At 49.7% G+C, this 25,083-nt stretch overlaps 2 long non-coding RNA genes across 3 annotated transcripts; one reads left to right on the top strand and one right to left on the bottom strand.

The window, feature by feature from the left end:
* Positions 1-1,845: 1,845 nt before the first annotated feature.
* Positions 1,846-4,711, bottom strand: LOC103693105 (uncharacterized). Its single transcript, XR_593938.3, has 2 exons — positions 4,374-4,711; positions 1,846-2,047 (listed from the first exon to the last, which is right to left on the bottom strand). It is a non-coding gene; the product is annotated as an uncharacterized LOC103693105 (long non-coding RNA).
* LOC134480058 (uncharacterized) lies at positions 4,513-24,833 on the top strand. 2 transcript variants are annotated; one of them, XR_010054190.1, is made up of 4 exons: positions 4,513-4,586; positions 7,046-7,179; positions 8,293-8,335; positions 20,934-24,833. It is a non-coding gene; the product is annotated as an uncharacterized LOC134480058 (long non-coding RNA). The 2 variants fall into 2 exon arrangements; XR_010054191.1 differs by lacking the exon at positions 8,293-8,335.
* Positions 24,834-25,083: the final 250 nt, after the last annotated feature.

Here is a 25,083-nt window from a genome sequence, read left to right as displayed (position 1 = left end):
CTCACAAGACACATAACTAAAGATAAATACATCATGGGTCCAGCTCCAGGCATGTTTCACTAAGTCACACATCAGCTCCCCACCCCACCCTGCAACCTCCACCCTACTAGACAGAACAAGTTATTCAAGACTGGGGAAAGGTGTTTGACAAGAAACCAGCCCTGGAGATGCATGGCTCTACTAATCAGTAGCAGTGTGCTACTGTTTAACCCTTTATATCATTATATCATTACTTTCTTTCTCTCCCTCCCCACCTCTGTGTGTGTGTGTGTGTGTGTGTGTGTGTGTGTGTGTGTGTGTGTACACATGTATGCAGGTGTGTCTGCCCATGCAGGCACACATGGAGGCCAGAGACTGACATCCAGATGTATTCTTCAAACGCATCTCCAGTTTGGTTTGTTTGTTTTGAGACAGGTTCTCTCAATGAACCTGCAGTTGGCTATTTTGGATTGGCCGTCAAGTCCCCGGGGGCTTCACCTCCCCACACGTGGGTTACAGATGCACACCATCACGCCTGCCTTGTTCCTTTTTTACATGAGTGCTGTGGATCTGAACTCGGATCCCTATGCTTGCACAGCAAGCACCTTACCCGAGGAGCCATCTCCCCAGCCAGTCACACTCAGTCCTTTTGCTTCCCCGTCTGTCTCTCTGTATCTAATCTCTCCATCTAGCTGCTTCCATCTCTCTCCTCTCGTTATTTTCTTCCTCTTGCTTCACCTTGGGAAGGTGTGTCTGTCAGCTTCTGTCAGTTTGGCACACAATGAGTCTCTTGGGAATAGGGAAACTCAATTAAGGAATGTCCTCCATCACATTGACCTGTGAGTATATCTAAGGAGGCATTTTATTTTATTTTATTTTATTTTATTTTTCCTTTTTAGGAGTTGAGGACCGAACCCAGGGCCTTGCGCTTGCTAGGCAAGCACTCTACCACTGAGCTAAATCCCCAACCAGGAGGCATTTTCTTTTTTTTTTTTTTTTTTTTTTTTTTTTTTGGTTCTTTTTTTCGGAGCTGGGGACCGAACCCAGGGCCTTGCACTTCCTAGGTAAGTGCTCTACCACTGAGCTAAATCCCCAGCCCATTTTCTTGATTAATGATTGCTATGTGAGGACCCAGTCCACCATCCACAGTACCACCCCTGGGCAGTGGTCCTAGTTTGCATTAAAAAGCATGCTGAGCAAGTCATAAGGAGCAAGCCCATAAGCAGTCTTCCTCCAAGGCCTCCTCAGCTCCTGCCTCCAGGTTCTTGCCTTGAGGTCCAGCCCTGACTTCCCTCCATGATGGCCTCTAACTGAGTTGCTTTTGATGGTGGCATTCATCGCAGCAATAAGGAGCAAACTAGGGCAGACTGTCCTGTGGCCCCTTGAGGGACGAGAGGCTTTCCTGGGAAGGATGAGGCATTGCCTTCCTGCCCAGGCAATGACTGGTTCCTGTCCTAAAGGAAAAGCCAGGAGCCTCACTCTCTGCTTCTCTGTTTTTTCTGCTTCTTTCTGCTTCTTTTCTGTCGTCTGTGATGAGGTTCATATCACCCAGGCTGGGCTCAAACTCCTAGCTCATGCCATCCTGCCTTAGCCCCACAAGTACCTGGGCCTCCCTGTGAGCACCATATGCCTTTGCCTCTCTTTCTTGCTCCGCTAGGGACCAAACTCGGGGCCCTGCTCACACTAAGCAAGCTTCTACACTGAGCTACACCTCCAGCCTTTGGATCTTGATCTACTCCTCTGTCCAGAAAAAGTGAAATGGAAGGAAACAGAATACAGTTGACAGAAAATTTTGGATAGTTGAGGATTTGGGGTTAATGGGAGAGAGATAGTCTGGAATCTGTTAATTGATTCAAACACAGAGACTGTGAAAGTCAAAGGAGTTTATTTGGGGTCTTAGGAATGGCAGTTCAGGAGGCACAGACTCAAATCTCTAAATCACTGTTCCAAGGAAGGCGGCGGTAAGGCAGGGAGGGGACGGTAGTTCATTACCCAGCAATAGTGAGACTCTGAGGGAGTGACTTCTGTCGGAGCTGAGAGCAGGTGCGGGGCAGAGGCACTGTAGAAGCTAGAAGACAAAGCAGGAATGTAGGCAGTTGGTGAAAAAGTCCACAGAGCAAAAGTTAACAACCCTTTGCTATGTACCAAGTCCCCACAACAGCTGCAGGCAAAGGAGACCAGATCCTCTCCCTCTCCCTCTCCCTCTCCCTGTCCCTCTCCCTGTCCCTCTCCCTCTCCCTCTCCCTCTCCCTGTCCCTCTCCCTGTCCCTCTCCCTGTCCCTCTCCCTCTCCCTGTCCCTCTCCCTGTCCCTCTCCCTCTCCCTCTCCCTCTCCCTCTCCCTGTCCCTCTCCCTCTCCCTCTCCCTCTCCCTGTCCCTCTCCCTCTCCCTCTTCCTCTCCCTTCCTCCCTCTCCCTCTTCCTCTATCTCTCTCTCCCTCTCTCCTCTCCCTCTCTCCTCTCCCTCTCCCTCCCTCCTTTCCCCCTCCTTCTCCCCCCTCTCTCTCACACACACCCCCGTTCGTGGCAGTAGCAGGGATAGTCCTCACTGCCTCACAACACCAGCTGAGTTCTTTATGTGTGATATCCACCCAAAGCACACAGCAGAGCATGTTCCCAGCTAGGAAGCCTACAAGTTGCACTTCTGAAGAGCAGCCCCAGGGCCTCACTCACTGCAGCCTATGAGAACTTCCCCACCTGAATTCCCCTAAGACCTACCTACAACCTAAGCCCTGGTCTTCATTCTGCTGCCCTGTTCAGCACCTCTTGGCTCTCCAGCTGGAACAATGAATGGCTGTCACAGACCACTGCTGTCAGGATGCAGTGAGGACACTCGGCCTGGACCTCAGGGTCCCTGCCAGCCCCACCCTGTCTCCTCACAGTAGCGTACTCTTCCCTTTCCCCCTTAGATACTGGTGACCCAGCACCCCTGTAAACCTGGCCATTGGAACTCCAGACCACTTTCCTCCCCATGAAGGCATGAGCTAAAATACTAAAATTTGCTCCAAAGTTGTTTGTTTTTGTTGTTGTTGTTGTTAAAGGATAGCTGTAATTTTTCTTTTGAAACCGTACAGCTAGAAGTAGCAGTTTTTTAACTGAGACTTCTCAAAGAGAGAGAAACCCAGCCCACACATTCTTTCAAATGCAGTGAAGCTTCTATGGATACTAAACTTACTAAACTTAGAAAGTAACGAGGCTAATAAACTGTTACCGTTGGATGCTTTATTAAGAGTGTACTGGTTTTCACTTGGGCAGGGTTCTCATTTGAAGGCCAAGCATTTTCCCCCAACTATCATGCTCACTGAGAATGCCCAGGAGTGAGCTCCTTGGTGAGCAGACCCCGAGCCCTATGTGCATGCCCCACACACCTTACACACATATGCATGTGCCCAAGCAGGGCTGTGGTAGCAGGGGGCTTGGCAAATCAACTTAGGGACCCAGAAGCAATATCTTGTCACTTCATGTGACAGGAATACTACTTTTAAAAAACTTTGGTGTGTGTGTGTGTGTGTGTGTGTGTGTGTGTGTGTGTGTGTGTTTGCCATAAATGGAGGGGTGCCCAAGGAGGCCAGAAGAAGCCACTAGATCCCCTTGAACTGTAATTACAAACAATTATGAGTCACCCGGGTGGGTGCTGGAACCAACATGGGTTCCCTGGAAGATCAACAAGCAGTCTTCACTAATAGGCCATCCCTCTGTCCCCTAACAGAGTCCTTCTTTATTGCAACCAGTGACTTAATCTGCAAAGGGGACAGATCCCGTAACAGGTGATTTTCAACTGGCAAGGCCATTTCTGTCATCCTGAGAAGAGCGGGTAGGGGAGAGTCGTATCCCCTGGTTTCCACAGTGAAGTTGCTGGCACTTTTACTGTGATTTCAGGTTCTACCTTCCAAGTGGGTAGCACAGGTGTGAGCTGACGGGAGAGGCTTCTGCATGGCACAAGGACGGCGCCCTGAAGGGAGGCTTCGAAAGGCAGACACTGGACACAAAGGCCAGCATCCAGCCTCACTTAAGATACAGATGGAAGAATGGAGCTGAGTCAACCTTCGGCCATGTCTGTAGCAAGGACTGAGACTGAAAAAAGGCTCCTGTCTCCTAGATACATAGGCTACCTGCCTCATTCGCCTTACGGAGATCTGTTGAGATTTAATTTCTTACCACTAGGGGGCGCCAATGTCCACCATAACATTGGGCCCGCGGCTCTGAAGCTGGGGCCTGAAAGAGGTCGGTTCGGGAGGCGACGGACTAAGGAACTAAGGAACTAAGGATTAAGGTTTCTTCGGAGATCTTACTGAGGACTAGAAAAGGGCATGGCACAAAAAAACTCTGTCCCCGAGCGCACTTTTAAAAAAGCGGGACTCAATGCTGACCCTAGCAGTCACAAGCTCCCACTTACCAATGTCTTGAGGCCATGAGAGAGGGTCCAGGAACAGGGCTGCTGCGGGTAGTTGCTCCCAGCTCCTCCAAGTCCTGCCGATGGAGAGAGCACGCTTGAAGAAGTGTCACCTCCAGAAAGAGCTATCCTGGAACCGGAAGCCAGACTTCAAAGTATATATTTGCACAAGCTCTCCGGAGACTGTCGCCTTCAGCACCGCCCGAGGCGGGCCAGGTTGGTATTCGGCGGAGCTTAAGGCTTTGCAGAGCAATTGCTGCTGCTCGGTGCGGGATAGACCACAGAGACAGGTGGAAGGGGGCGGAGCTCGGGGCTCAGAGGCTCCCTCATTGGATGTAGGGGTTGCTGGGGCACTGACGAGGGAGGGTTAGCTGAGGATGAGGGGGTGCGGCCTGAATGGACTGAGAGGTGTGGGTTTTGAAAGGACTGCGTGAGGAAGGCGTAGAAACCTGGTGCAGGTGTGGCGGGCTCTTAGCTGGCATCTAGAGTAGCCATTAGCCGTGTTGTCCTCAGGCCCACAAGCACGTGGCCCCAGGTGTTCTAGGAAGAGTCAAGCTTCGTGCACCTTCAGGCAAGGTGTGCATGCTTCTTGTACCTTACCTCTCCCAAAACAGAATTCTAGTTCCCTAGTGTGTTGGGGGGGGGGGGTTGCGGGGAGAGGGTGCACTGAACTCAAGATATTGGCGGGGTCCTCCCCTAGCTCTTGTTGGCTTCCCACCAGAGGAACAAAGGAGATGTCCAGCCCTCTTCCAGTTTAGCCATACCTTCCTCTACCCTCATCTCTCCCTTAAAGCAGCCTCTCTCCAGAGATGGTTTTGCAGCCCGGCAGCCAATTAGAGAGTCGCCCACGCCCCCCATTTTTTGTAGTGGTCCTTTCTTATCTGGCTGTAGTGAATTCATTATTAATTCATAGTTACTCACTGAGCACCTAGCACGTACATGTTCTGAGGCAGGTATCAGAGGAAAAGCTGTGCTATGGTTCATTGTACCCCTAGAGAGCCTTGCCCCTTGACCTGAGGAGATACAGACATTAAGCCAGAACTAGACTGGAAGCTTCCTTCCTTCTGACCAGCCCTCACTGTGCCAAAAGGCTGCTGAAGGAGAATTATCATCACTAGTCTTACTCCTCTGTGGCCCCCAGGTGTGACAGTCTGGATGACTGCAAGATGAGCCCACTGTGTAATAATAACATGTTTGCTATGCCCTGTGCGTCCACATCTGGTACCGTAAGCCAAATCAAAAGCCTGTGGCCGAGGAGGTCACAGGGGAGAAGTCCTAACTGTTGTTTGGCTAAGTGGACACGATGTGTCCGACAAGCTTGCCTTCCGAGCACTACATTTGTACTTACAGAATAACGCTGCCATCAGCTTTGGTCAGAGAAATACACCCAACTGGCCAAGGTACTTGAATGTCCAGCCGTACAAGGAACATCTACATCAGCCCCCGGCTCTGGGAACATTGATGAAGGAGGGGACAGAAAACATAAGATCTGGGAGAAGGGTTTGGAGCAGGAAGACGTGTGAAACGATGACTTCCAGGCATGACGTGGCTGTTGTACACTTGATCTCACATTGCATGTCATCAACTGGGCAAGACTGAGCCCATGACACCCTGTCATGGGGTGGGTGCTTATGGGGTCCCATCTCTCCCAAGTATTTATTCAGCGTTAACAATTGATGGGAAAGGGAGAGATGTTTTCTTTCCTTCTTACTCTAGTCACGGGTAAGGTATTCATGCTCCTATAAACATCCCCAATGAAACTCACTGAAACACACACACACACACACACACACACACACACACACACACTACTGGGAAGAGAATGAGGATTAGAGGCAGTGGAAGGAAAGAAGACAGTGTGATGAGAATGACTCCAATGGCAATATGTATATACATGAAGTGTCACGAAGAAGCCCATTATTATGTATAATTAACATATGCTAATAACATTTTTTAAAAGATTAGCTATCGCCAAAAAAAAAAAAAATCCTGTGTTGGAAACTTAATCCCTAATGCAACAGTAATGGGAGACGGAGCCTGTAATAGGTAATTAGGGAGCTGAGACCCAGTCTCAAAATAATGACAATAATAACAGTGCTTAGGACGCAAGGGCTGCCCTGGAGAGGGCCGCTTTCCGTATCACAGCACTTAGCTCCTCTTGCTCCTCCATGTCCCCGCTCGCCCGTCGCTTCCCACTAAGGCATCGTGCCTCAAGAAGACCTTCAGCAGATGCCAGCCCTCACCCTCCAGCTCCCCAGCTCTCCAGAGCTGGAAGAAAGAATTCTGTTTTCTACCCTGTGTCAAAGATGCTGCTACAGTGCCAGGGCAGGAGCCAAAACACAAGGTCACAGTCTTAATATTGTAGGACAAAGAGTAAGAACTTGAGAAAACTGACAGGCTGTCCCCAAGTTTGGAGGATCTTAAGTGGTGGGTGAGGATGCTGGCAGGAGTGTGTCAGGTTAGGTTACGGGTCATAACACCCTAAAACTTACCACTAGTCAATTGTCAATGTCAAGAAGAAAAAGATACCTCTTGGTTGCCTTTTTGCTACATTTTAACTACAGCTACAAAAAACCCCACACCAACGAATGGCTACCCACAGGTGAATTCTATTTGGGCACAAGCGGACAGGGTTCTTAGTCTACGCAAAGTCAACCTTTTTTTTAAATGGCCAGTTTCCATTGAAATCTGAAGAATTACGTCTGCAGACAAGTTCACGGTGTCGTCTTAGGGAGATACTTCTGAGTTCCACTAGAGGGCAGCAGAAAATGGGAGAGGAGAAGCCCTCCGTGAGTTCCCATCAACTCAGGTAAGGTGTGAGGGGCTTCCTAGAAACTGCCAGTGGCAGTTCGCTTGTTTCAGAAGGTTACTTTGGGTCAACCAAATCTAGATGATTTGTATGAAATTAACTCACTCGCTTCTCCCAGCTTCCTGTGAGGAAGACGGAATTGCAGATTAGGACAGGGAGAGGAGAACAGGGAGATATAGGGTTCTGGGTCTGAGGAAGAACGCACAGTGCCCACACAGGTCCTACCTGTGTTCCCTCAGAAACCTTAAGTGATAACCAAGTGTAGCAACACATGCCTTTAATCCCAGAATTCAGGAAGCTGAGTCATATGGAGCTCTGTGAGTTCAAGGCCAGCCTGGGCTACATAGGGCGAGTACAGGACAGCCAGATCTACATTAGTGAGAACCGGTCTCAAAACACCCTAAAAATTTTAAAGCCCCGAGTGAAGTCAGGGCAAATGTGGCAATGGTGTCAAGCCTGAGTCCCATTCTCTTTCTGAGTTTAGTTTTTATTTTCCTGGTTTGACGGACATTTACTGAGCCACTACTGTGCACATGCTTCATGCTAGTCTCAAAGTTTCCAGTTGGGGAACAAACTGTTCCCTCTGGCCCCCAGTAAGTCCTGTACTCACCTCGAATTGAAGGGCCCCTGGGAATTTCGTGCCTGGGTACCCAAGTATATCTTCCCACAGTGGAGCTGCTCAGCCTGTCTTATGCATGCAGTCAGCCTTCACCCACTAGATACCTGTTAAAAGCTGGCCCAACTCCAAAGCCTTTCCACCCATTTTCCTGCTGTGGCCTGGGGAAGAGGGGTACCAGAAGGTGGCACCTTGCCAAGACCATTAGGGGCAGGAAGAGGCAGGACCTTTCCTGGGCCCAGCCGCCTGTGAGGCCTGCCAAAACCACCCACACCTACCTGGCTATCTGGTGCCCTGCTGCCCTTGCCTTAGAAAGCAGCTCTCCCGACATCCCAGGACCTACCGATCCATAGACCCCTTCCATGGTACTGTTCCCTTGAGAGCCCCAGGGTAATGCAGGACCCAGAACCAACCCTGAGGGCAGCTGTTGAAAACAGGTAATGAGTCTTCCAGAGGTAATAACCACTTTCTCCCTTCCCTTGCTTCAATCTTTTAAGCCCTCGCTGGACACCAGGCCTGCTAGAGACCAAAAGGTCAAAGGTAAGCCAGTGGAAGCTGGAGACTTCAACAACCTTCTCTGTGAGCTGGGAGCAGGGCGCTAGGGGTACAGGACTGAAGTGTTTTAAATAGTCCTACCTCCTGATTCAAGAACCCCAGTGTAACACCACTAAACACTAAGTGGGTTCACACCACTATCAGTGAGTCTCCACCACCAGATACAGTAGGCACAAAGAACCTATGAGCTCAGATAATTGAAAAGTGTAGCAAGTTAGAAGACGATGTTTCCAGTGTGTATAAATATACCTAATTACAAGTTTATGTAACTTAATTATTAACAGTAGCTATGTTTAACAACCGTCACAAAATTCCTGAAAACAATTCTCGGTTCTCAGGTTCACACAAACTGGCGCTGAGGAAGACCGCCCACTCAAGCTAGGGTGGTCAGTCAGGAGACAGAGAAGGCGTCCCAGAGGAAATGATGCTACTGAGCTGAAGCTAGACTCTAAATACTCCAGAGAGGGGACAAGGAGTATGCCGAGCTTGTGGAGGGAGTTGACAGGAAAGGAGAGAGCATGGCATAGAACAGAAACCAAAGTGTTGTCTCTCTCTTTCTCCCTCTCTCTCTCTCTCCCCCTCCTTCCCTCTCTCCCTCTCCCTCTCCTCCTCCTTCTTTCTCTCTCTCTCTCTCTCTCTCTCTCTCTCTCTCTCTCTCTCTCTCTCTCTCTCTCTCTGAGAGGACATCTGGGTTCCACCCTAGTTCTGCTATTAATGCTCTGTCACTTTGGCCAAGTCCCCACTTTTCTCCAGGCGTCTCCCCTCTGTCATATTGGGGCCAGAAGCCAGATGGTCTCCAGGCCTCTGGGGGTGTCTAGAGAGCCCCCCCCAGAGATCTGTGGAGGGGCCTGGTGTCTGGTTCATGATACTCACAGTAGACATCTGGCCCACAGTAAACCCTCGGTAGCCAACTCTCTCCTCTCCCCCAGCCAGTTCCCCCAGGTGATCACCGAAACTCCTGGCTTAGCTGCTGGTTTGTAACTATAATTACAGTCATTTCTAGAGTGCTTTGCTGCCTCCCCTAATTACCAAGCCCATGAGATTCCAATTACACATCTAAAGAAACATGTCGGGAGCCCCTCCCAGGGGCCAATCTGGGAGTGCAGCCCCCCAGGCCAGCTGGGATATCGCAGGAGCCCTCCCTCTGCCACTCCTGTGCCAACCAGGCAGGAAGTCTTCAGCCCACCCAGGGCCAGCCTTGGGTGGGTATGGGATGAAGGAGGCAGATGAAACACCCCAGCAGGAAGGCTTGCATGTAGAAAAGGAAGAAGCCTCTCCCGGCCAAGTGGAAAGTCTCTGCCCACGCAGTAGATGAGTCTCCAAGAGCTGGGGTCACCATCAGGGTGCACCCGGGTGAAGCTTAGGAAGTAGTCGCTGGTCTGAGTATGTTATTACCACCCACTGCAGAGGGCACCTACCCTACAGAGAGGCTGAGCTGCTCACATGTGCTGGGGGAGGAGCTCAGTACCCTCAGTTAGGACTCTGGGAGATGCTGCCCTCACTGCACACGCCTTTAATCCCAGCACTTGGAAGGCAGAAGCAGGCAGATCTCTGTGAGTGTGAGGCCAGCTTTGTCTATATAGCCACTTTCAGGCCAGTCAGGGATGCAAGTTATACCCTGTCTCAAATTTTTAAAAAGAAAGGAATAAAAGGAAATCGAAGGGAAGGGAAGGGAACGGAAAGGAAGGGAAGGGAAGGGAAACATCCCTATATATAGCGTCTACCCACAGGTTCACCTCAATTCTCTGGTACCCACTTCCCTGTGTCTGTGTGTGGTTCTCTCTGTCTGGACCCCCAGCAACACCTACCCACTCTGTACTTCTAATCTTGATCAGTAGCTTCTCCCTTCTTCCGGCTACCCAGCTAATAGCTCCTTAGCCTCTTAAACATAGCCATATACACAGCCCTCTGCCCCTCCTCTCACAACCCATACAGCATGAGCAGCCCCACACTCTTGTCACACAGGGTCAAACCCACCAGCATTCTCTGCCCTGCCCCACTAAACCTCAAACCCAAGCTCAACATTCCTCCCAAGCGCACTCAAGCTCCATCTCTCTACTTCCCCAGACTTCTACACACACACACACACACACACACACACACACACACACACACACACACACTCACAGAGGCCCTGAAAGGTACTATAGTATGGGGATTGGACTGGCTCCAGTAGACTCCACCCCTGTTCTCCACTCACTTGCTGTGTGGCTCTGAGGAAATTTAACCTCTCTGTGATTTTTGTCTTAATTGCAGTATCTATCCCCTTAAGAAGAAATTCAAAGTGGCTGATGGGAACTGGAGGAGGGGATAATAATGAAGTAGAAAAGGAACCAGGAGCCTAAGACTATCAGTACTCGTTTGGGCCTAAGATTGTCACCTAAAACAGGTGGTGAGCCTTTAGGGTAAAGTCTAAAGTCTTTGGTCACCTGTGCCTCTTAGACAGTCCCAGGAGACATTTCCAGAGACAGACCATCCTGCCTTGGAGTGGTGGAGGTCTGGCCTACGTGGACAGTACTGCCATTAGGTAGTAGAGCCATGCCAAGCAGGATCTTCTCTCCTCAGCAGAGCCCAGGCCGGCGTCTGAGGCAGCTTCCAGAACTCCACTCTGCTCTCCTCTGACCTACATCCTCCACCTGCACAGCTCTTTTCAAACTACATCATCAGTCTGTCTAGTCACCAAGCAAGCTCTAGGTGTTGAGTGCTATTATCCCATTTTATGGAGGGCAAGCTAAGCCAGCCATGGTCCTTCCAGTTCCCTTCTGCAGCCTCCACAGGGCCTTCATGGAGCCTGACTGAGTTTCCTCCCTTGTAGGGGCGACCCAGCAGGTTATAACAAAACATCTCAACTGGGATCACCTTAGGTGGCCAGTAGGGGGCACTGCTGTTCCCTAGAAAGGCCACACTCAGGTGCCGGCCATCTGCCTCTGGTCCTAGGACACAAGGCAGGGGTAACAAAAGAGGTTCATCCTTTCTTACCTGAGCACAAAAGAAATAAACAAAACCCTCCCTCTCTTCTTGTGTTGTGTGCCCACTAGCTGAGAGAACATTCTAGAAACGCACTCAACTCTACTCCAACTCTGCTCTCAGGAGATGGCAAAGACTGGGGAAGAGAATGTGTCCAGGCCATAACCGCATAGAAAGTCAACTTGCAATGGAAGCTAGGCCTAAGCAGGAGACTGCATGCTAAAGGTCCTCACGCAATCACATTGGGGTGGAGGCTGATGGTCGAGCTGCTGTGGGGAGAGAGGTATGCCTCAGCCCCCAGGGCAGGAAATGGGACGAAGGGAAGAAGGGCCAGTCAGGAGGGCTCCCGCAGGAGTAGAGATGACCCTCTTGGGCTCTGAGGAGAGACACTTGGGTGGCCTGGCCCCAGAGCAGCAGGTTAAGCAAGATAGAAGGGACGGGAGACTAAAAACTAGAGATCGAAAGGAGCTCAGGCTAGGGCTCTACCTCATCTACTTGGCTGAGGCCTTAGTCCCTCCCTATCTGACAGGATGGACCAGTGGGCCTCTGATGTACCCTTTTGTACCCCAGCTTTATTGTGACCTGGGACATGAGACAGGGGACTAGAACTGGTTGTGGCCACTCCTGAGGCAGAACCTCTAGCTATTAGCCACCTACAGAGGCCCTAGTGTGAGAGGTTCTGTCATACCTGTCAGGTCAGCCCAGGACCAGCTGCTAGGCCCCTTCCTGGGAGAAGGCTACAGAGGAGAATAAGAGGGACTGTGGCTGGCCTAGCTTGCCTGAGGGCCCCTTCACTGTTGCCTCCCTAGTTGCCTGATGCTACCAGAGTCAGGCAATTTTAGTGAAGTCCCATCGAAGCCAGCAGTCTCACCCTACAGTTCTCCACTGCCCAGAGGGGCCAGGACTGGGGAGTCATAGCAGACACTTGGCAGATAGGACCATACTAGGAAAAAGGCAGCGCTTGCTTGACTAGCACTAGGTGGAGGGATGGATGACTCGTACAGGCAATAGATGAACATTTCCTCGGGAGGAACAGAAACCAGACGAGGAGGCCAGCATATCATTTGTGAATCAGTAGCCATCAATTCAACCCTCCTACCCACTCATGCTGATGCCCCAGTGCTCTCAATTTCACAGCTAAGCACCCCGCCCTCCACATCACCTCTCCCCTCACCCTGATTCAACGCTATGCTCCTTTGCTTGAACCACTGGAAGAGCTTCCAATGGGAAGTTGCCTTTGTATTCAGGGAACTACGTGATAGTAAAGTCAGGGATTCCGGCTTCTTCCAGCCCCTCCACTCCCATCACTCACCGTGGGCCTTCACTCCTGCTCAGGATCCCCCATTCTCAGCCCCGCCTTGCCCACTTATTCACTGTTCGTGTTTCGACCTGTGTCACCCCTCTAAGGAGCGGCCTCTGGCCTTCCCTCTCCATCATCCTCACTCCGTGCTTCCTGGCACTCTCTGTAGTCAGACCAAGACTTCAGTTGTGTAAATGGTGCCTGTTCCTTCCCACTGGATCTGAGGGGCCGGGGAAGCAAGAACAGGTCCTGGCTTGGTTTGCCCCATTATCTCCACAGCATGGGACACGGTGCCAGAGGCGTAGTATGTACTCAATAAACGCAGAAAGAATGGGTTCTCCAGTAAACTGGATGCCTCACAGTAACCCTTCCGTCCCTCTCTACCTTGCCTGGCCCCATGCCTCTCTGTAACCATTCTCATCTCCTTCCTGGTGACTGGTCGCTATGGTGGAGACCAAGCAGACAGCCCATGATCAAGACAAGACAGATTTGTATAAATTCAACAGCAGGTTCCCGGACAGCCTTAGTGATGCCAATTGTTCTAGCACATGACTCAGAGGGATCCAGTCCCCGGAAGTCACTCCAGACAAGAGGAAGTCTCTTTCCTCTTCCATCTCAAATCCTGATGCCAGTTCCGTCTCAGGGCCAGTGGCTCGCAGGGATGATCTAACTGTCTAACTGTCCAGAGAGGTCAGGGCCCAGCCAGAGTCACACAGCAGAACTGTCATCGAGCCACACCAAGGATCCAGGGCACCAACTCCTACCCAGGGTTCTCCCTGTGCCATAATAAATGAGGCTATTTTTAGAAAGCTGATTAGCAAGTCAAATATGACTCCTGCTAAAAATAATGCCACCTTTATGCTTTTCAGAGTCTCTGCATCACCTCATTTGCTCTCGAAATGAGAGAGTGGGCGGGGCAGCCAGTCAGGTGGGGATCTCATCAGAAAGGTGCAGTCCCTAGAGAGGAAGTGTCTGGTCCTCAGACAGGGAGCCTAGCCTTCCTGATTTGCCTGCCTAAGCCTCCTCTAGCCTCAAACTGCCTTCCCACAGCTCCTAGACCTGCAGCAGGCTTGAAACCTGGTAGCCACTGGTATTTCTCCTGGGTAAAGCCCTAGCCCTCACCACATGGTGGAGAAAGTCGGGAACAGGGGCATAGACTGCTATGATGTAGCCCAGGGTATGAACTGCTATGATGTAGCCTGGGTCACTCCTTAGTTGGGAGCCCTTGTTCCCCATTAACCCAGGGTCTGGAGTCCCATACAGCTACTGATCCTGCACCCCCACTTCCTTGCTTGCCTCCTTTCTATCACAGAGGCAGCACCAGGCAGGGCTAGAAAGACAGACATGAGGTCAGATCCTCCCTTCCTTCCTGATCCCCCAACTGGGATGCAGCTGGGCTGGTCCTGCAGGAAAACAGCAGAGGGGAGAGGGAGGGGTCGACTGCCTCTGACAGAGGTTGCAGCCGAGCCCCTGTTTCTCCAAAAGAAGCTCACACACAGGCCAGAGTACCATGAGCCGTTCCCCAGCTCCATGCAAGAATGGACTGAGTCCTCACGGGTTGAATAAGATGCAGAGGATACCCGCAGTTTCCAAAGGTCTCAGCTTAGAGCAAGGACTGATTATGACGAGTCCTTCACATGAGACGTAAACTGAGCTCTTTGTAGTCAGAAGGGCTTCTCGGAGAGGGTGTTACCAGAGCACTGAAGAAGAAGCAGCAGGTTCAGTGGGTGGAGGGACTGTGGACCCATGGGTTCCTCTCATAAGTACATCCACCTTGTGCCTCACCTCACCCATGGGGCCAGCTCGTTGGGAAGGGTCTGGGCTCACCATTACCCAACCACGTTACTCATGGTCAATTATGAATTTGATATGATCAGACACACACATGGTGGCTCTCCTTCATCCAAGAGTTCCTGTACTGACAGGTCTAACCAGGACAGGTAGCTTGACAGGAAGGGGACAAGGGCTTGGATACCCTAATGAAGAGAAAGGAGGGAGAGGGACCACCTAAGGCAGGACAAACTTGTTCCAGGAAAGTCACAGGTATATGGGAGATACCTCTCCTGAAGGTTTAGGTGGATGGGTTGCCCTCCCTCTCGACCAGGTCCCCACTCAGCTAGCAACAACCTCCTGCAACAATCCTGTCTGGTGCTAGCCATGTCAGCAGCACCACCATATATCCAAGCCTTGGGGTCGGGTGGGGGGCCATGAAATGCTCATACTAAGCACACGACCATCGGTTTCCAAAGAACGGCTGGGAAGAGGCTTGTCTAGGAGTGGATCCTGAGGTGGCATCCAGCTATGTGAGCTCTCTGTCCCTAGTTCTCAGCTCAGCAGGTTCCTGATTACATATTTGGACTCGGGACGGCTCAAGGCCCTATGTGGCCACAGCTCAGAACCTGCTACACTCTTGAGAATGCCTGTCGCTCTCCCAGGAAGCAAAGCCTTCCTCTGCTAACAGAAGGACCGCACATCCTCAGCACCCCCGGTTCCCCCTTGCCTTCCTGTCATGCCCACAGCACAGGCAGAGGGGACAGTAAGGGGGTAGTCCTGAAAGATTGAGCCAAGAGGTGGCAGCATGCAGGGTAGAATTGCTGGTGCCTGGTGCCCTTGTGGCAGATGTCGTGCCCCCCATGGCAGGAGGTAGCAGCAGCAGGGGAGCAGGTGTGGGAGCCCTGACATTGGCCTGTCACACAGCATCAGAGAAGGAGCTGTCAGTGCTGGGTGAGGCTTGGGAGCCTCAGGGAAGCTGCAGCTTTTCAGCTGAGTGAGCGAGAAACACTGGCTAAAGTGGAGTTGGTGTCCCACTTTCTGGACACAAGTGGGGGAGGGATGCCCTCTGCCTGCAGGGTCCGAGTGAAGCACTTCTGCACTGAGGTATACACACAACCAGATGAGGCCAGGCCAGTTTATGTGCTGGCTGAGATCAGTGTTCCAAACAGGTAGGGGACACGTGGCTATAGCCCCCTCTCCTCTTTCACATGAGGAAAAAGAGGCATGCTGGGTAGAGAAGGAGGGCTTGGAGCTGAGGAGAAGCCCTAATACGGGTTCAGCCAAGTATGAAGGTTCCAATAGTTAGCAGACGCTTCAAATACGGAGTCCAAGCAGAGTAAGGCCGTCCACACCAGAGTGGGAGAGCCTGGAAGGCAGTACAGCCCTTGAATCCAGCAAAACAACAAAACCCCCAGCTCTGGATTCTGGATTCTAGAGAAGTTCACTCTGGCCTCCTCCAGAGTCACCCCTCCAATAGGGCCAAACCTAAGGACATGCCCACCCAAGGCCACTCTCTCTTTCCTCCCAGTGAAGCACCCAGAATTCCAAGTCTAAAAGACCCCCTAAGCTTCACTATGTGGTCTGTATAAGTCTTTTCCCTTGGCTAGGAGGTAGCCAGCAGCCAGGGTTGCTGAGTATGGGGATGTCCTGTGGAAGAATAGCATAGGCCAGTGACATGTGTCAGTCAAGGTTATTCTGGGGGAGGAATGGGCACCTGCCCCATGATGCTGCCTCTTTTCAGGACTGTACTCCAGGAGTCTAAACGAGACCCGCCTCCCGGGTTGATATGAGAGCTTACTAGTCTGTGTGCTTGGCCGTGTAGGCGGAGAGCGCATGCTCTATTTAGCAGTGTGTTGGCTTGATGTACAACTTTTAAGTATCTAGACATATGGCATGTAGAGTTTCCATTTTTGCTCCTACCCTGGGCCCAGAAAAGATTAGAAGTAGGAGTCCAAGAGAACCCAGGGACAAGCCCCAGGAAGGGGCTTAGAAAACCCCTGCTGGCCAGCAGAGTGGACACCCAAAACTGAGCTAGGCAGAACTGACAAACTAGGGGTTTCCAGACTGCTGGTGTTGCCCCTGGTGTTAGTGGGTGCAGGGTCTCAGCAGACTGAGTGCAAAAGGTGAGCAAAGGCAAGCCAGACAGCCAGCGCTGCTGCACTAGGCTTTCCTCCCAAATATGGAAAAGCCACAGAGAGGTTGAATGTGTAGCTCGGAGTTACAAAGCCTGGGGCGGGTATTGGGCAGTCCCCAGTGATGCTATCACAGATCTGTGTGCTCTCCTCTAAGGTTTATCCACCTGCACATCCAGCCAGGGCATTTGGCTACCCATTGTCAGCACCCTCCCCAGCCTCAATCCCTTCCTCCTCTGGGCCCCTCCCAATCCCACATTCCATAGAGCCAGGACACCCACCTTGGATTCAGATTCGGTTCTGGGTTGGAGCCACTCCTCAAACCTCACAGAGCCCTTGTTTCAAATTCCTCACTACCATAGATTCTCTGGGTGATTACACACAAGCCTCCTCTTGTTCCCAGCAGTTTCATTCATGAAGTGAAGATAATAAAATTTCTTGTAAAAGCATTAGGGAGATTAGATAAAGCACACAGACAGGTCAAGCCCAGCCAGGAAGCCAAGGCATTTAAACCTTCTTTTTTTTTTTTTTTTTTTTTTTGGTTCTTTTTTTTCGGAGCTGGGGACCGAACCCAGGGCCTTGCGCTTCCTAGGTAAGCATCTACCACTGAGCTAAATCCCCAGCCCCCAAACCTTCTAACCCAGACATTCCCCACCTCCCAAAAATATCTGTCCCACGGACTCCAACCTCAGGAGCAAACAGGTAGAAAAGGAAGGACAGATGTGACTCTAGGTGGCTGGTCAGAGAGGACATCACTAAAAAGTTAACATTAGAACAAAGCCTTGAACAAGCACAGAGACTTTGCAGGAGCTCCTGGAGGTAAGGAAGTGCTGGGTTAGGAACCTTGTAGACTTGAGATTTACCTGGTCCTGCTCTTACCTCCCACTTGGGCCTCTGAGCTGCTGCAGGAAGGATCATGATAAGGGACCTCATAGGCACCCCAAGATTTAAGCTCACTCAGGTCCTAAAATGCCTCTTGGCAGGACTGATGAAACCAGGAGAAATTTCTACATCTTTTTTTATTATTATTATTCCAGATCCTTCTTTTTCTCAGGAATGGCCTCCTGGGATGAAAACCACTGCCAACACTTCAGCATAGAACTGGACAGAGAGTAAAGATTAAGGCTTAGTCCTGTCATCAGAGTGCCTATTAGCCTGCTGTGGAATTCATACCTCCTTCACGGTCCTTCAGAGGAAGGAACCCCAAACCTACAAAGCCAGAATGAGGAAGCACACACTTATGGTGTGGGATCCTGCTTGAAGTTTTGTGACCAAAAATGGAAATTGTTATTCCTTTGTAACAGGCATGGGAACCCACTAGAGACAGATGGGGAAAACAGGAATTTACCTGACCACACCAGCCTGTGGACGGGCAGCCCTGTGCAGGGGACAAAAATACCTCTTAGCAAGTCTCACATGGCATGCCACATCGACCACCTCAACAGACCAGCCACCCCATACAGTACAGCGCAGGGTGGGTCCCTGTCCTTCTAACATCAGCTTCTCCTATCAAGAGGAGAGAACAGTGATACAATCTCCCGTAGCTTTACTGAGAGTCCCACCAAGTGTGTAGTGCCCACTCCTGTGTGGACAGTGGCTAGTTCTACCCCAGAAGAAAGATACTTCCGACTTTCAGGAAAGAAGAAGTAGTCAGATCCTTAGGAGATCACAGATCCACCCTACAGGCAAGTGTTTTGCTGTGATGGTTTAGTAGGTAAGACCTTAGGGAGATAGGAACAGCTATGAAGCCAGGTCCTTCCCCTGAGTTCTGACCCCCATCATCTGTTCTCCTCTGGCATCTTTGGGTGTACGCAGGGGAGACTGTGAGCCCAGGAGGTAAATTCAAGGGCAGTAGACATCTCTGGTTAGGATGTGTGGCCAATACTCCAGCCATAACCCCTGTTCCCACCCCCTCCCCCATCATCCTTCCCATCCTGCTGGCACTAGTTTCCCTGCTAGGTGGCTTTACTATGACCATCTTCCCACCCTGGGACCTCACCCTGGAACCTCAGTGTCTACTAGGAGCTCCCTGGAAGGCTCCTCCTGTCCTTTCTGTCATCTCTTCACCAATGTCAGACCACCAGTGATCCAGAACAGCTGGAGGCTTCCACGGCCTTAGTGGGGTGCAGTGGAAAAGGCGGCCCCCATTCCTTTTTGTCCCTCCCTCCAGTTCTGAGACTGTTAGCCTCTCCAACAGACTCAGCTCTCAGAAGCCCTGGTAAACAGCAGGGGTCACTCCAAACTTATGTGAACCAGCAGGACCCTCAGGGAACCCACCAGTGTCCACATACTCAACCTCCCTTCAGCTCCTTCTGCTTCCTCTTGGCTCCAACCCTCTTCCCCTTGAGTCACCCATTCTGCAGAAGCCCATACGACTACTTCCACCTCAAGGTCTCCACTTATCCCCATCATCTGCCTCCCTCTACATCTATCCTTGGGATCCCATACTAATCTCAGCACCCAACCATCTTAGAGGCCAGAATCTTGACTCTCTGGCAACTCCATCTACCTGGTCCTTCTTGGTTCCCCTTTCTCCCTCAGAGGTACCCCACACACGGCTTTGCCCTGGCCTCTCTTCTCTTGCTCCCCGCTAAAGAGGCAAACCACTCCCCCTAGCCAGCCTGCTCTGCTCCTGTGTCCTTGAGGCCTCAGCCCTCTGGCTCCAGACAAGATAAACCCAGTGCCTGCTAGACATCAATTCCAGGCTGTTAATACCCACTATCAGCCCTACCTGCTCTTGTCCCCATGTGGTCTGGGTGCTGAAGGGTCCCCTTTCAAGGCATACAGTATCTTTTCTGAGGTACTATCAAAGTTCACACTTGATCACCTGCCAAAGTTCACACCTGATCACCTGCCAAAGTTCACACCTGATCACCTGCCAAAGTTCACACCTGACCACCTGCCAAAGTTCACACCTGACCACCTGCCAAAGTTCACACCTGACCACCTGCCAAAGTTCACACCTGACCACCTGCCATTTACCTGCTGTCACTGTAGTCTCTCCAGTGCTCCAGCTGCAGTGCCCCAGCCTCTCCCCTGATCCCTAGTTTTCTACCAGCCCAGCGTGGCCATTCTCTCCTTATTTCTCTGATCAAAAACTGTGGGAACACCATGGTCTGCTCCTCCTCTCTAATCCACCAATAAGTGTGCAAGGACACCAGCATCTGGCCACTGCCACCACTTTGAACCAAGTCAAGTGGCATCCTTTCCTATCTGGATCATCTCAGAGACTCTTGACAACATCCTTGTTCTACCTTGGTCACTTCTGTTCTAGCCAGTTTGCTCACTGCCAATAAGATGCCATGGGGTCCCATCTCCATCCTACCTAAACCTTGCCCAAGGCTTCTCATTCCTCTCAAGTTAGAAGTCAATTGTTTGATTGAAATGTCCCTGGGGACATCTATAACTCTCATTTTTGCCCAGCAACACATAAAAGTCTGTCCTCTGTACACAGGAATGCGGGCATAGTTCTGTTTCAGGACTCCATCCACAGAGTCAACGTCATCCTGACTCTGGGTCACATGCAGCATCACCTGCTATCAGACACTGGAGGGATCACTCATCTACTCAAAGATGATTCGGTTTGGAAGGGCTATCCACCTCCTCCTCTCCCATCTTAATGGTTACAGTGATCTCACATTGTGCCTAGCCTCTTCTAGGCCCGGAAGTAAAGAAGTGGACATTGCTGGTCTTAGGGATAGCATCTACCACACTTCTGCTTCTGAAACATGTCAGATCCACTCCCTTCCCCATCTAGACCTCTGCCTCCCCTCGTTATCTACAGTGCTCACTTCCTCTCCAAATCTTTGTTCAAACATCTAAGTGTCCATGACAACCCCACTTAACATTTTAGAGATCTCCTTGGTAGAGTCTGTCAGTCATAATGACCTGTCACTCATACTGACCTGTCAATCATACTCACCCATCAGTCATACTAACCTGTCAATCATACTGACTTGCCAATCATACTGACCTGTCTTTGTCTTCCCATGGTTTTAACAAACTATCATCACATTTTTTTTCTTGAAAACAAAACAAAAATTTGTTTATTTTGTGTGCATAGATAGGAAGACTCCACAGTGTATGTGTAGAGATCGGAGGACAACTTTAGGGAGTTGGTTTTCCCCTTCAACCATGTGGATCTCCCAGGGAATCATGCATTTCTTAATCATATTTTCTTTTAAATTTTATACGTATGGGTGTTTTGCTTGCATATATGTCTGTGTATCATATGTGTGCTGTGCCCATGGAGACCAGAAGAGGGTGTCAGGTACTCTGGAACTGGAGTTACAAAAGGTTGTTAGCCACCATGAGGGTGCTGGGGGTTGAGCCCAGGTCCTCTAGAAAGAGCAGCCTGTGCTCTGAACTGCTGAGCCATCTCTCCAGCCCCTCCCTGTTGCTTAATCTCCAGCACCTAGATCCACCAGCGGGGATGAAACTCTGACGTGATAACAGACACAAACTCAGCTTGGAAACAGCACCTGTGGCCCAGCCCAACGTTCAGGAACATGAAGAAGTTAATGAATGGATGCACAGTCCTAGGCTCCGTCTTCCTCAGCACCCTCTCCAGTTCACCACCCAATCTCTTAGTTCCTTTGTAAAGGCTTATCTGTATTCTGTGAAGGTGTGCATGCTTGCCTGTGAATATGTGCATGTGAGTGCAGAACCCAGAGGCATCGGAACCTGGAGCTGGAGTTATGGACAGCTGTGAGCATCTGACAGTGCCAGGGACTGAACTCAGGTCCTCTGGAAGAGCAGCAAACCACTGACTTATCTCTGCAGCTCCAACACATCTCCACATCCGACTTCCTATCTGCTACATGGACACTAAAGCCCTCATGGACAGTTTCCTCCGCGCTGAGAATCAAGCCCAGAGCTCCGTGTGTCAGCTCCCACTGGTGATGTCTCAGCCCTCACTCTCATCTGAATGACCAGCTTGGAACAGCCTCCTGGGTTTTTCATAATGCCTTCCACCACCCCTCCCCTCCAGTCGACCCATTCCATCAGTAACCACTTTAAAAGGCAAAAGAAAAGTGACTGAGTAGTAGTAGCATAAACTGGTGGATCTCAGTAAGCTCTGGGTTAGCCTCGTCTACCTAGTGAGTTCTAAGCTAGCCAGAGCTACTTAATGAAAGCCTGTCTAAAAGATTAAAAAGTGTTTCATTAGATGCTGAGAAAGCATTTGACAAAATTCAACACTGCTTCATGATAAGAGTCCTGGAAAGAACAGGACTTCAAGGCCCATATGCAAACATAGTAAAAGACATGTACAGTTAACCAGTAGCTAACATTAAACTAGATGGAGAGAAACTCGAAGTAATCCCACTAAAATCAGGGACTAGACAAGTGTGCCCACTCTCTCCCTACTTATTTAATATAGTTCTCGAAGTCCTAGCCAGAGCAATCAGACAGATCAAAGGGATACAGATTGGAAAGGAAGAAGTCAAAATATCACTATTTGCAGATGATATGATTTATATTTAAGTGACCCCAAAAGTTCCACCAGAGAACTACTAAACCTGATAAACACCTTCAGCAAAGTGGCTGGGTATAAAATTAACTCAAATAAATCAGTAGCCTTTGTCTACACAAAAGAGAAACAAGCTGAGAAAGAAATTAGGGAAACGATGCCCTTCATAATAGACCCAAATAACATAAAATACCTCAGTGTGACTTTAACCAAGCAAGGGAAAGATCTGTATGATAAGAACTTCAAGCCTCTGAAAAAAGAAATTGAAGAAGATCTCAGAAGACGGAAAGATCACCCATGCTCATGGATTGGCAGGATTAATATAGTAAAAATGACCATTTTACCAAAAGCAATCTACAGATTCAATGCAATCCCCATCAAAATTCCAACCCAATTCTTCATAGAGTTAGATGGAACAATTTGCAAATTCATCTGGAATAACAAAAAACCCAGGATAGCTAAAACAATCCTCAACAATAAAAGGACTTCCGGGGGAATCACTATCCCTGAACTCAAGCAGTATTACAGAGCAATAGTGATAAAAACTGTATGGTATTGGTACAGAGACAGGCAGATAGACCAGTGGAATAGAATCAAAGACCCAGAAATGAACCCACACACCTATGGGCACTTGATTTTTGACAAAGGAGCCAAAACCATCCAATGGAAAGAAGATAGCATTTTCAGCAAATGGTGCTGGTTCAACTGGAGGTCAGCATGTAGGAGAATGCAGATGGATCCATTCTTGTCACCCTGTACAAAGCTTAAGTCCAAGTGGATCAAGGACCTCTACATCAAACCAGATACACTCAAAATAATAGAAGAAAAAGTGGGGAAGAATCTCAAACACATGGGCACTGGAGAAAATTTCCTGAACAAAACACCAATGGCTTATGCTCTAAGATCAAGAATCGATCTTGGGGTTGGGGATTTAGCTCAGTGGTAGAGCGCTTGCCTAGCAACCGCAAGGCCCTGGGTTCGGTCCCCAGCTCCAAAAAAAAGAAAAAAGAAAAAAAAAGAATCAATCTTATGGAATCTCATAAAACTACAAAGCTTCTGTAAGGCAAAGGACACTGTTGTTAGGTTAAAATGGCAACTGACAGATTGGGAAAGATCTTTACCAATCCTACAACAGATAGAGGACTTATAGCCAAAATATACAAAAAACTCACGAAGTTAGATTGCAGGGAGACAAATAAATAACCTTATTAAAAAATGGAGGGGTTGGGGATTTAGCTCAGTGGTAGAGCGCTTGCCTAGCAAGCGCAAGGCCCTGGGTTTGGTCCCCAGCTCCGAAAAAAAGAAAAAAGAAAAAAAAATGGAGTTCAGAGCTAAACAAAGAATTCACAGCTGAGGAATGCCGAATGTCTGAGAAACACCTAAAGAAATGTTCAACATCTTTAGTCATAAGGGAAATGCAAATCAAAACAACCCTGAGATTCCACCTCACACCAGTCAGAATGGCTAAGATCAAAAACTCCGACAACAGCAGATGCTGGCGAGGATGTGGAGAAAGAGGAACACTCCTCCATTGTTGGTGGGATTGCAGACTGGTACAACCATTCTGGAAATCAGTCTGGAGGTTCCTCAGAAAATTGGACATTGAACTACCTGAGGACCCAGCAGCTATACTTCTCTTGGGCATATACCCAAAAGATGCTCCAACATACAACAAAGACACATGCTCCACTATGTTCATAGCAGCCTTACTTATAATAGCCAGAAGCTGGAAAGAACCCAGATGCCCTTCAACAGAGGAATGGATACAGAAAATATGGTACATCTACACAATGGACTACTACTCAGCTATCAAAACCAATGACTTTATAAAATTCATAGGCAAATATATAGAACTGGAAAATATCATCCTGAGTGAGGTAACCCAATCACAGAAAAACACACATGGTATGCACTCATTGATAAGTGGATATTAGCCCGAATGCTTGAATTACCCAAGATGCACAGAACACATGAAACTCAAGAAGGATGACCAAAATGTGGATGCTTCTCTCCTTCTTTAAAAGAATACCCTTAGGAGAAGATAGGGAGGCAAAGTTTAGAACAGAAACTGAAGGAACGCCCATTCAGAGCCTGCCCCACATGTGGCCCATACGTATACAGCCACCAAACTAGATAAGATGGATGAAGCAAAGAGGTTCAGGCTGACAGGAACCGGATGTAGATCTCTCCTGAGAGACACAGCCAGAGTATGGCAAATACATAGGTGAATGCCAGCAGCAAACCACTGAACTGAGAGCGGGACCCCCATTGAAAGAATCAGAGAAAGGACTGAAAGAGCTGAAGGGGCTTGAGACCCCATATGAACAACAATGCCAACCAACCAGAGCTTCCAGGGACTAAGCCACTACCCAAAGACTATATGGACTGACCCTGGGCTCCAAATTCATAGGTAGCAATGAATAGCCTAGTAGGGATACCAGTGGAAGGGGAAGCCCTTGGCCCTGCCAAGGCTGGACCCTCAGTGAACGGGATTGTTCGGGGGAGGGCATGAATGGGGGGAAGATGGGGAGGGGAACACCCACATTCTTAGAAGGGGATCGAGAAGGGTTATGGGGATGTTGGCCTGGAAACCAGGAAAGGGAACAATATTTGAAATGTAAATAAGAAATACCGAATTTAATAAAGATGGAGAGGAAAAAAATAAAAAGTGATTGATGTGGTTTTGGCATTGGCTCAGTATCTAGCCTGGTGGAGTCTTTCTCTGGCCCTAATTCTGCTGTGTGGCTCTGAGCATGTTCCCTCATTCTCTGTGCTACATTCCCACATCTGTAAATGGGGTTGAGTGCAGGAGCACAAGGCTTGACTAAGACAGTGGCTGTTAAGCACAAAACTTTCCCATGGTCCCTGGCAATTTTCAGTTTCTTCCCTGAGCGCAGGGCCTCTCCCAAGCTACAGGCACACTGGGCATGCTGATTTCACCTTGGCCTAGTGACCCATTATTGTCTCTGTTCTAAAATGACTTGTACTTGCTTTTTCACTCAACAAAAATCCCAGCGTGGTTTGACACATTCATTCATAGGAAACCTTTGCCTTCCCTTTTGACAGCTGCGTAGTATTCCAGCACAAGGAC

The sequence above is a fragment of the Rattus norvegicus genome, chromosome 8 (assembly GCF_036323735.1).
Source record: "Rattus norvegicus strain BN/NHsdMcwi chromosome 8, GRCr8, whole genome shotgun sequence".
NCBI classification, from domain to species: Eukaryota; Metazoa; Chordata; class Mammalia; order Rodentia; family Muridae; genus Rattus; species Rattus norvegicus.
This window is presented reverse-complemented; position numbering and strand designations above follow the sequence as displayed.